Genomic DNA, 12,153 nt, shown 5'->3' with positions numbered 1-12,153 from the left:
AACTTGATTCACAGTGGCTGGAGGGGTGGCTTGTATTTTGCCACATCAATAGGATAATTAAGTCATCTAAGGGAAAGCTTCCTGTAGGACCTCTCATGTCCAGTATCTCTGTGGTCTTGCCTTAATGCCTAGACATTTACCGTGACAATTCCTTTAGGCTTTAATTGTGATCGACTTTCTGCCTTAAAAATGAAACCGGCTAAGGGAAATAGCTCAGGTATGTTGTCATTAATTTCTGTCCTTCTCTTGAGCGTGTGAGTCAGTTGTTTGGTGTCAGACTTCTCTGAGGGTTTTTACAAGGAAAGAGGACAGGGTCCCTCAAGGAGTGGAAAGCTCTAAGGTTATAAACTAAGCGAACCGTTTTAAGATCTTACTGTATGCTGGCACTGCTTGGTTCAACACAAAGAGAAAAGCCACCATGAGAGACATAAAATTCACAACCTTCCTCTTTAAACCTTTGGTCGTATCTTTTATTGGACATGTCTTCGTCACTGAACTGGACTGACAGACATTATGGAATCAGGCTATGTGCTGCTGACACTCTTTGTTTCCATGGATGAAAAGCGGAGCTGGAGGTACTGAAGGAGCAAACTTGCCATGACAGCCCAGTTTGCTCTAAAGTTCTTGCCTGAACCTTTACAACCACTGCTACCAGCCTGGAGTGGCCCCGGAAGGATGGTTGCTTGTGTGACAGTGACGATGACTGGACCATAGTGACGTTTATCTCAGGAACTTCATTATTCATCCCCAAATTGACCTTTGACAGGGCCCCCAGTCAACATGGACAAATATGACTAACTTTGAATCATAGAGGAAAGATAGAGACTTGTCCCCTTTCCTCAGGGAAGGGTCCCAGAATCTTTCAACAAATGTGTCTATTGTTTCAGCAAAGATCAAGCTCCAATGAGCAACAAAAAGAGGAGGTCAGAAAGTTCCTTCTCATTGGATATCTTGGAACAAAACCAAACAAATTCGTTACAGTATGGCTATGGACATGCTTGGCAGGAGGTCCAGAAGTAAAAACAAAAGCATACTACTAATAACACACTACTAGCCTTGGGTCCAAGGTCAGATTTCTTCAGCTAAGCACCTTACCTGCCACCTATTTGAGTACCCATCCTAATTCCCTGTGGGGAATTTTATTAGGGTTCTCCTATTCTAAACAAAATCTCAAGCTTAGATGGGACAAATCATTTATCAGGCAGAGTATCACAGGTTTCATAACTGAAGAAACAGACCCTGGGGTGAAGATTAACATGCCAGGAGATGGGGGGTAGAGTATTCTTGGGAGCCACCCCTGAGGAAGGGAGGAGAAAGGGAAGCCAAGCTGTGATGCAAACTCCGTGAAGACCTCACTGACCCCTGGGGCACTCTGAAGCCAGGGTGGGACTTCAGCACTGCCTGAGTGGGGCTGAGCAAGCACTTGAGCCAGTCACTGGATGTGGGGTACCTCCCCGCCTCGAAAGGTGACATGACCTTGACAAGGCTGCTTTCTTCAACTAGGACAATTCCCAGGGAAGATTGGCAGCTTGCAGCTTCCTGCCACTCCCGGCAGCTGAGAAAATAAGTCTCTCATTCCCACAGTGCACCGTGGCATCCTCCAAATGGAGCTCTCCCCACTTCGGGCTATGGCTCTTCAGTCAAAGAATTGCTGTTCAGAAGAAAACTGCTCTGTTTAGAGCAACCTCTGTGGTTATGAAAGAGAGACTTCTCTAAACTCATGAAAATGGGGGAAATAGCAGAAAAAAAGCAAAATAAATAAAAGTACTAAATTGTCCCATGTGGCATAGAAGCTGTGTTGTCCCCCGAAACAGCTTGATGGGTGGCAAAATCTCTGGACCCAGAAAAGAGGAAGAGAAGGAAGGCCTAGGAATACCGCAGCCTGTGGCAACTGAGGTATGAGTTTCCTGGGAGTGGTTGCCCCATGGCACTGACAAGAATCTGAAATACCAAATATTTAATTTTAGGTTGTTCGCTCACGTGTGTGTGTGTGTGTGTGTGTGCGTGTGTGTGCATGTTTGTATATATGTGCATGTGTTTGCAGAAGCCAGAAGTCAACAAGAAGTGTCTACTTCAATCACTTTTCATCTTGGTTGTTTTTTGTTTTGTGTTGTTTGTTTTGAGTTTTTTGTCTATTTGTTTTGTTTGTTTTTGAGACAGAGTATTGCACTGAATCCCAGGCTCATCAATTTAATTTGGCTAAGTTAACTAGCCAGTAAGCCCTGAGGAATCCTTCTGTTTCCACCTTCCAGCTTTTGGGGGGTGCTAAAGACGTGACATGTGCAAAGGCTTGGGTTTAAAAGAAACTGTGTGGGAAACTCCAGCAAGTTTGAATGGTACAGTATAAAAGAGAGGGGGATGGAGGGGGAAGAAGGGAGGGGGTAGAGAAAGTGAGAGAAGGAAGGAAGGGAGGGAGGGAGGGAAGGAGGGGAGAAGAAAAGACAATCAGGAGTTCAGCCCTTATGTAGCATGCTGCAGAGCTCAGATCTCACTATGGAATCTTCTATTTCCCACTATTGTATATCTACCCATACATGTGTCTGGCAGAATTTATGGGAAAGCAGAAACAAATGGGGTTCAGTTTTATGGAAAGATTTGAGGATTATATTCTTTTTTAAGTTAAAACTAACGTGGTGATGTTTAACAGTAGAAAATGAAATTTACATCCATTAAAATAAAAAGATTTCAAATATATTTCCTGGTTGATTCAGCTCTTGCCACTCTCTATCCTCTGAAAGTCTCAGATTGAAAAACTTCCAGCAAGGAAGAAAGGTAAGCAATAAGATGTTTAGTTTTGTACTCCTTGTATCTCATATTCTAATTCTATAGACAGTTCCCTCCATTTATATTGTGGTTAGAGTGTGGAAAGGAAGGAAAAAAATGAAGTCAGAAAATATGCTGCCCATGGTTGATATCAAAGGGTATCTACCCCTGAGCACATTTTTCAATAAATCCATCTTTTATTTTTCTGCTCTCTAACTTTGCTGCCTAAGTTAATAATTTGTCTATGGTTCAGAAGATCCTAGAGTACCAAGTCACACAAACTAAATGAAATTTTTTTACAAACATTTTAAAACATATTAGCTTGTTTATACATACTAGGGTTAGTCACATTAGCAAAATATCATAGATAATTTACACAATAAAAATTTGGAGCCAAATTGGCACAAATGGTATGGATATGGGGTCGAGTAACCACTTTTTGATTGGATTTAAGGACCTCTTCATGAGATGGAATCTGTTATGGTTTTCGTCTCTTTAAGAGACAAGCCACGCCCATTCCTGGCAACACCTGCCATCCTGTCGCCATCTTAGATTCTCACTGTCCTTTCTTGGAGCTCTCTCTCTCTCTCTCTCTCTCTCTCTCTCTCTCTCTCTCTCTCTCTCGGGCCTTTCTCTGTCTCTCTCCTCTTCTTCTCTTTCTTCCTCTCTCCTCTAAGTAATAAATACCAATTCTATTCTGTATGATGTGTCTGTCCATGTGCCTTCTACCAGCCACCTGCTCACACCCACCTGCCTCTCTGGGACCAGCCCGTCTACCATGCACCAGCCCGCCTGGGACCAGCCACTGCTCCGTGGTCCAGCAGCCATCTCTGCCTGGGACTAGCTGCTCTGCGGGTCAGTCGGGGATCTTGCAGTATTTTTAAAAGAATCCATACTGCTATAGTGGCCAAGAACTTGAGACTAGATAGGTCATGGGCCTAGGGGGAAACCTACTATATTATTCTGGTAAAGGAACATAGCAATAAAATTATTTCTAAGGACATGTTTCCATACCCATAAATTAATGCATCATTCAGTCCTCATCAGAGAAGCTTCTTCTTGTGTAGATGATAAGTAACTTAAAGACCCACAGCTGGGCAATGTACAGAGAGTGAAGAAGTTTAGAGGACTTGGTCATAATGAGATCATCCCTCCCCTCAAGGCTCTGAAATCTATGTGGAAGAGTGGAAAGATAGTAAGAGCTAGTCATTGCCTTCCAAATACAACAGGTCTGATACATATCTGAACTCACAGAGACTGTAACAATATACCCATGACCTACACAGGTTCAAACTGTGAAGGCAATGTGGACACAACGTTTCACCCCCAACCAAGAAGCTATTCCTAATAAAGGAAAAATCAGTTTTCTCCAATGGAGTATCAGTGGGTATATCAACCACACTCCAGGGCAGGACCCCATGACCAGGAGAAACTGGTCAACACAAATAGACTCCATGCATTTTAAACACTTTGTTTTATTTTGGTATTATTGTTGTCTTATTGATTTTCTTTTCTTTCTTTCATTGTTTCTTTCTTTGTTGTGGGAGACTGGGGGGCTGTTTTTTCTCTTGTTTTTTTTTTCTTTGAGAAAGAGAGAAAACAGAAATTTCATGAGGAGGGAGTTCAGGAGGATTTTGGTGAAGCCGAGGAAGGGGAAAGAATATAACCAAACAATATTGCATAAAAATTAAATTAATTTTTAAATTTTATTTTACTGATCATTGTATTGTATAAAAGTGTGTGTATGTGTGTGCGAGTGTGTGTGTGCATGTGTGCATACATCATGGCATGTGTATGAAGACAAAGGGACAACTTTTAGAGTCAGATCTCTCCTTCCATGGGTTCTAGAAATCAAATGCAAGTCATCCATGCTTACACAACAGGTTCTGATCCACCAAATCAGCCATCAACCTTTTTTCTCACAGTTCAAGAAGCTGGTGAAGTCCCTCTTCCTGACTTGCTGATGGCTGTCTCACTGTGTTTTCACGTGAGCTTTCTAATGTACATGAACTTGCTCTCCTCACTCCCCACCTCATCATTATGGTCCCCCTATCCTTAACTAACCTCTACCACAAATTTATCCTAAATATCTCATCATCAAAAATCATCATTTTGGCAGTGAAGGCTTCATCATTCCCTTCAAGGAGTAGAAGACACAAACATACAGTTCAAAACAATGTATTTAGTGACAAGGACAAATGCACTCCCCTGTTGTCTGGTGTCTTCTCTCTTCATAGCCAGACAGTTTTCCAAGTGAAGACACAAAAATTGTCCTTTACAGAGCCCTTGAGGAAAGCTTTATCTTCCCAGAACAAGGATTGTTAGTTAATAACTCTTATTTTTAGATAGTGTAAGTTGTAGGTTCATTCACTTTCTTATACCCATGTCTACAAATTTGATCAGAATGAAGATGAATAACTTACAAATTCCTGCTTGTCTTCCCTTTTTTAAAAGTCCTCATTTGGATAAATTCTTTAAGAGAAAACTGACCACTTGGTCCCAGAACTGCTTAACACTGGATGAGAAGTGTCGAAGACTTGCAATGGGTGAAGCTGAAGGGAAGTGGAGAACCATCAACCTATAACCACTGGTCCAGAGGAAGACCCAAGAGAGAAATAAGATTACTCTTTCTTGTTTTTTTTTTTAATTTCATTGATTTTTATTGAACTCTACATTTTTCTCTGATCCCTTCCCTGCCTCTCCCCTATCCTTCAACCCTCTCCCAAGTTCCCCATGCTCCTAATTTATTCAAAAGATCTTGTCTTTTTCTACTTCCCATGTAGATTGGATCTATGTATGTCTCTCTTAGGGTCCTCATTGTTGTTTAGGTTCTCTGGGATTGTGATTTGTAGGCTGGTTTTCTTTGCTTTAGGTTTAAAAACTACTTATGAGTGAATACATGTGATAATTGTCTTTCTGGGTCTGGGTTACCTCACTCAATGTGATGTTTTCTAGATCCATCCATTTGCCTGCAAAATTCAAGATATCGTTATTTTTTTCTGCTGTGTAGTGCTCTGTTGTGTAAATGTGCCACATTTTCTTATCCATTCTTTGGTCAAGGGGCATTTAGGTTGTTTTCACGTTCTGGGCATGACAAACAAAGCTGCTATGAACATAGTTAAGCACATGTCTTTGTGGCACAGTTGAGCATCTTTTGGATATATACCCAAAAGTGGTATTGCTGGGTCTTGAGGAAGGTTGTTTCCTAATTTTATGAGAAATCTCCACACTGACATCCAAAGGGGTTGTATCAGTTTTCACTCCCACCAGCAATGCAGAAGTGTTCCCTTTTCTCCACAATCTCTCCAGCATAAGTTGTCATCAGTGTTTTTGATCTTGGCCATTCTTACAGGTGTATAATAGAAGATTCCTCTTTTTTCGCTAGTTCTCCAGCTCAGAAATTTCCTGCAAAGACATAGTTGTTGGCTCAAGACATACGTTCTGCACCAAACCTCCAAACACAAGCAAGCTCAGAGCAAAGCTTCAGACATTTCGATCAGCTAGACAACCTGCAAACTAAGTGGGGGAAAGAACTATGGGTATTTCCTAGCTGAGCATCGCATTGGACAGGGAGCATAAAAGTGTAGGACATCCTGCTATCTATTTCTGTCTGTCTCACGTACTAAAATTCTGCCATGATAACTTTTAAAACATCAAAGAGTCCTCTAAATGTTTGCAGATTTTGACAGATCCTGGCATACTCTGGCTCCTCTATCTTTGCGAAGACAAACTACATTTGCCTGTCTGTGTGGTAAACAGAGTCATAGCCAAGTGAAGTGAATGGCTCCATCAGCCTGTGGCAGAGGGGATGATGACCTAACGTGGCTTACCTTTCCAAGCATGCTTCATGCAATGTCTCACTCCTCAGCCAGTTCAAGGCTAATGCTCCCCATTCTTCCAGCCTTTCATGCTCAGCAGCATAGACTAACTCCTTCTGCTGTAAGATTTCTTTAGGGAAATTAAAATAAGTTAGAACTAATATTCTTTCATATTAACTGCATTTTAATATTCATGGTGGGATCTGGGGATTCCACAGGCCAATGAACCAAGAGGGTGCTGTTTTCTGCCCTTGCTTTCACATTCTAGAGTCCCTAGCTCCTTATGCAATAACTGCACTTTATAGACCCCCAGTGAAAGCTATGCTTTGGACAGATGTTGCTATTCAGAATAGGTTGAGGTTTACAGAACATAACAGTCTCTCAATAATTAAATACTTTGTGATTCATTGTTACTTGACGGGTGACATGACAAACAGAATTGTTTTCAAGATAAAACAACCTCATAATAAAATCCTTCAATAATTAAATCCTTTTGGCGAATGCCCAAGATCTGAGCAGGGCCAAGGGCTTTACTGAGGTCCCAGGATGCTTACTCTGAAATATCTCCGCCCCTCCACACAATTAACAGCTCTGTGGAAGGGCTGTGGAATAAGTATCAGGGTGCCCTTGACACTGAGAGATCTAAAGGATTTTTTTTTCCTCTAAAATCTGCTGTGATCAAAGAAGACTTAAGGGCATCAAGAAGAAAAACAAGCTAACACAATTTGTATTGGATTTTGAAAAAATCTTTCCCTATAGCTATGGGTAACTGGATAAGAAAACGCTAAACAAGTCCCTGTGGGGATATTACATGATGGTATTCATTTTTATATCCTGCTTGCTACATTGGGGATTTCTTCAAGACATGGATAGGCTCAGAGACAACATACAAATAGAAACATTGCTCAGAGATGAGATTACCCTTGGCTATAAGGCAAAATTACTTCTAACTAGATAGTGGTATTAAAAAACAAAAGATCTCAGGCATCAGTGTTATCAGAAAGTATAAGGATATTAAAGATTAACCTTGATGCTCAAAAGCATCGTGGACAGGATTCTTTCAGATGCTGCTATAAATTGCAGTGGTAAACATGTTGGTTCACCTTTTCAATAGAATTAGCCTCCTCTCCTCAGTGTTACTCCCCTGTCCCCACCTGAGGGTGACTCAGGGAATCATATTAGAAGGGAAGTTTGTGCTTCTTGATGGAAGAGATGGGAACAAGAAACTTTTCATAATCAGCAGCTTAAGGCTTTCTTTCACTGAGGAGCAGGGCTCCCAGGTAAACTCTGAAAACCCAAACACTCTCTGTTACCAAGCTATATGCTTAATTAAGGTCTACACTGTCAAAGTTCAACATGCTAAGTTGATGCTTAAGAATACTGATTATAATTTTTAATCTGTCATTTTGTTGGATATGGCTCCTCCTGGATACATAATTACATAACCCGGGAATCTTAAGATGCTCTAAGGTTGCCTTTCCCCAGTGAAGTTGCTGCATTCATGTAATTTCAGGACTATATAGCCAATGTATTCAGTTATAATGCATTGGGACTGCTTTCCCATCTGCACCAGAAACATTCAGACATGTCCATGTCCCCAGTTCTTCATTTCTTCATTTGAAATAGTCAGCTCTCTCTCTCCCTCTCCCCCCTTGCATTTAATCCATGAGCTGAATACTGTACACAAAGGTACCAGAGCTGTAAAACAAGCCCCCTTTCTGATAAGGGAGGAAGGCTGTCTGCGAGAGAACAGACCCTCGCATCTCCAGTCTCAACTGAGTCCTGGACATTCCAGGATGTCAGAGATAAAAGTCCAGTGGATTTAAAAACAGTAACATCAATGTAAAACTGACCCTCAACAGGTTCCATGCGTCCTTTCCCAGCCCCTACAATCATGATGTGTATTTTAGACAAGCCAGGCTCCTATTTATTTATTAGACATTTCGCATATCTCACAGAGACCATTGATCTGACTTTGCAATTGGACACACCTCTGTTCAGCTCTGGGGTCTAGTGAGTCTATAGAGCCATACAGAGCCAAACACCCAAGACTTACGGTCCTGGTGAACCAGAACACACTTCTCATTCAAAAAGCTACAGGGGTGGTGGGACTGGAGAGATGGCTCAATGGTTAAGAGAACTGTCTGTTCTTACAGAGGACCTAGGTTCAATTCCCAACACGCACACTGCAGTACACAATCATCTGTTACTCTAGTTCTAGGGGAGCTGGAACCACTTCTGATCTCTACAGGGCATGATATGGCCAACCTCTAAATAGTTCTAAATGAAGCCATAAGGGCAAATGGCATTGACTACCCACTAGCTATCTTGCTGGTCCCAACAGCAGAAGAAACAGGGGCTCACACAGGCCTACCTATGACCTAGCTGGAAGGGAAGCTGGGCCTGACGTTCCTATATAAACAGAAGAGGAGTCCTTCATGTTGAACACTGAGTAGAAGATGGTAGCATGTTTCTTTAGACTGCTCAAGCAGCTAGTGTCAGTGCAGAAGGGATGCAAAAGGAATAGGACGCGGGTCACCAAGAAACAGAAGAAAGAAATGTGTGGTGAGAACAAGGAGGGGGTTCAGGGATGCAGAAGTCTGGGGAGGAAGAAACACTCAAACTTCAGAAAGATGAGGGTCTCCATGACAGACTGGGAAAGTGTGTGGGGCAGTGGGACATCACACGACCCCAAGGAAAGTCAGAGGCTTCGGTTAAAGGCTTACTGTTGAAGGTAGAGAAAGGAAGGTCAGGGGAACTGCCAAAGCTTTGGTCATAGGACTGAAAAGGATACAAGTGGAGCCTGGAAGCTATTTCATAGATCCTTGAAAAACAGAGAGCAGGGAAAACACTAGCATGTCCAAGCAGGCACTGCCTACGAGATCTGCATTTGAAGAAGAAGGCACTGGCAGCATTTGGGAAGAAGAATTTGGAGGGCAGGGCTGGGGTCCCAGGTCCCCTTCACTACTCATCTCTGCTAAAGCAGTTACAATGGGGAGGGAGAAGAAGACACCTAAAGAACTTCCTCCAAGAAAGCGACAGAGATCTTACTTTGGAATAGTGCCTGGTGGCTTCTGAACGTGTCCATCTCAACCAGTCTTCACACATCCACCTAGGAAGGGAACGCGAAGGTAACTTCTTATTAAAGAGTGGGCTCCAGGCAGCTGACTCTTCATGCTGAGGCCAGGACTCCCACCACTGCTCCTGATGCCTGATGCTAAGGAGACACTTCTTCATAGCTGGTAACCATACACACAGGGGCGTATAAATGACAAGAGAAATCCCACTAACAAGATGAAGTCAAGGGAAAAAAATTCTTGAGGAAATAGTATTCTGCTGATCAGAAAATACCATTCTAAGGGCCATTTGGAGAACAATTACATAGCCAAAACACCACCCAGGAGTTCCGCCTTCATTTTGAATGTAATATTTTACATATTCTTTTTATGTCTCTTAAAACATAAGGCCGATTTTTACCCACCTGTGTGACTAAGAGGTGCATATCTAAGGGGTATGTCTTTGTACCCCTTAGAACATCTGGTAAACAAATACCACACAAATCAACACCATATATTCTGAAGATCAATCTCTTTGGATCAACAACATTAAGATAATTGAAGATACTAATAAGTGATCTAGCTACCTATGATTTGAATGTAGTGCAACTATATTCAGCCAATTAAGTGTGTTTTACACTGTAAACATCCTGAGACAACACGTTAAAGAGGAGTTGAGGATTTTCAAAGCAAACAGATGATCTTTGAAGAAGAAAATTCCAACCCCTTGGCAGTAATGGGGGGAGAGGTCTGGAGGTATTCCTTTCAGGGGGACCTCCAGGTAACTGCTCTAATGAGGTTAGCAGCAACTAATTAAAGCCATGGTTTATCCAGCCAGAGTTGTTTTAACTAGTAACATGTTTTTGATTTATGGTTTTGTTTTTTCTTTTTCTCTACACTTCGAGATCCCCAAATGTAAGATCCTAGGTCCTACACCATATAGAAGGTAACAACTAAAATACCCACCCTCTTCTGGCCCATTGATATGCTCTATGGCCATGATTCTCAACCTGTGGGTCGTGAACCTTTAGAGGGTTAAATGGCCCTTCCATAAAGGTCACCTGAGACCCTCAGAAAATCGAAATATTTATATTACAATTCATAACAGTAGTAAAATTACAGTTATGAAGTAGAAACAAAAATAATTTTGTGGTTGGGGTCACCACAACTGTATCGAAGTGTCGCAGAATTAGGAAGGTTAAGAATCCTGATGCAGGCCATTATTTCTCAGTGGATTGTGCGTCCTCTTGGCAATTATCCCTATTTAAATACTGCATTCGTGTGTCTTTATCCTTTTGGTAATGTCAGTACCTTTCACTGCACTGTAACAGCTGACAAACGCCAAATGTGTCTTTCTGTCTCGGCTGTTTTCTGAGGACCTAGCAAGTCTGTTAAATGCCACCTGTCACCAGGGTCCCATCCTTAGGCCTGGCCCCTAGGTCTAACATTTGCCTGCATTAAGAGAAAATAATAATATGTGATATATATGAATTTATAAAAATGTGTAGAAAAACTGACTTATCCTCAGGTTTAGCCAAAATTGAGCGAAGACAAATTCTCAACCTGTCTTCCTTTAGCTTATGACAGTGTTATAAACTATATAAAAAAGATTAAACATCCTTTAATCCCAGCACTTGGGAGGCAGAGGCAGGCGGATCTCTGTGAGTTCGAGACCAGCCTGGTCTACAGATAGTTCCAGGACAGTTAGGGTTGCTACACAGTGAAATCCTGTCTCGAAAAAAAAAAAAAAAAAAAAAAAAAAAAAAAAAAGATTAAACAAAATCCAAGAAAGGGTATATGTAGATTTATCTAGAGGCCCACACCAACAGCACTGGGAAAAAGTCTCTGGTGCCAGAGTCTAGTTCCTTTGGGACACTCCATGTTCACTTGAGGCTGGCCATTCCCCAGCCCCAACATAGTATTTACCACAGGGAGGCTAATTCCTAGGGCCCTGTGCACAACTACATAGTGTTCAGTAGCTGTCTATTGGATATGTAGATGAATACAGGAGTCAGAAAAGCAAATTAAACAAGAAACCATTTGTAATGGTTTGTGTTAATTGTCAACATGACTCTCAGCATGTCACCATCTTTGTTCACATGAAAACACATTAGGGTGAGCTCATCACGTGGTGGTGAGGGAGATAATGTTGGGAGTTATTACTCCTCTCAAATGGCTACCAACTGATTTCAATCCAGACAAATGTAACTGAGCAAATTAGCCCTTAGTAACTGATATTCTGACTTAGAGGCTAAAAAGGAAATATGCATACACAGGGTAGAAAAACCAGCTACAGTCTAGGAGTTGAAAATCTCATGGGGTAACTTTATTGACCATAAATACAAATCAGAAGGAAATAAATATGTATTATTAGAACAGGTACAAATGCAAAATATTCAATAAATATAACCAAGCACTGCAAATAAATAATTAAATATTCCCATGATCGAAACATTCGCACACTCTACTTCTTATTTACTTTAGTAGTAACCCCAGTGCACTCTCTTGTGTACAAC

Source organism: Microtus ochrogaster, linkage group LG4 (assembly GCF_000317375.1).
Source record: "Microtus ochrogaster isolate Prairie Vole_2 linkage group LG4, MicOch1.0, whole genome shotgun sequence".
Taxonomy (NCBI): domain Eukaryota; kingdom Metazoa; phylum Chordata; class Mammalia; order Rodentia; family Cricetidae; genus Microtus; species Microtus ochrogaster.
Note: the sequence above shows the minus strand (reverse complement) of the source record.